The sequence below is a fragment of the Penaeus monodon genome, chromosome 20, assembly GCF_015228065.2.
Source record: "Penaeus monodon isolate SGIC_2016 chromosome 20, NSTDA_Pmon_1, whole genome shotgun sequence".
In the NCBI taxonomy this organism is placed as follows: Eukaryota; Metazoa; Arthropoda; class Malacostraca; order Decapoda; family Penaeidae; genus Penaeus; species Penaeus monodon.
Window position 1 is genome coordinate 40,953,775 of NC_051405.1, and position 570 is coordinate 40,954,344.

At 51.6% G+C, this 570-nt stretch overlaps 1 protein-coding gene across 1 annotated transcript in view; it reads left to right on the forward strand.

Annotated features, from left to right (window-relative positions):
• Window positions 1-237: 237 nt before the first annotated feature.
• Window positions 238-570, forward strand: part of LOC119585823 (neuroparsin-A-like) — a gene marked incomplete in the record, with an annotated part of 3,492 nt that continues 3,159 nt past the window's right edge. Inside the window, 1 exon segment of the mRNA XM_037934548.1 lies at window positions 238-343.

Genomic DNA, 570 nt, shown 5'->3' on the forward strand with positions numbered 1-570 from the left:
AAGCTTTCGTGGTAAAATACCTAGAGGAGCGGGTGGCGAGTGCCAAGCCTAAGCACCACCTGCGACCGGCGACCCTATCACCCCCTTGGTGTAGGTGGGCGTGTCAGTGCGGGGAAGCCACGCCCCTGCCTGCTTCCACCAACAGCCTTCGAGCCTGTTCATGCCACGGCCACGTGGTCGCTAGAGGGGCGCCTATAAAAGCCCTGCGGAGGACGAGGCTGTAGGTGCGGAACGGAGCGTTGTGCCGTCAATTGCAGGAGACTCTCCCGGAAGATTGGCTGCAACGGCTCTTGATCTCATCTCTGCTGCGAAGTCTGTCGGTCTGTACTCTGCCTGGCTCGAGGTTTGGTTCGAAGGGAATAACCGTGCTTGTTATTCTGCGTGTGGGAGGGGGACTGTCACTTATGTATTCAGTGTGTGACTCGGTCTCTCGTTGCTATTTTTCAAAAGTGATTTAAGAATGTATATTATTTTTTTTCGCGTGTGAAAGTTAGATCGTGTGTTATTATTAGGTAAATGGTGCGTGTTCTAGATTGCTGTTCATGTATAATTCCAAATTATGTTCTCTTC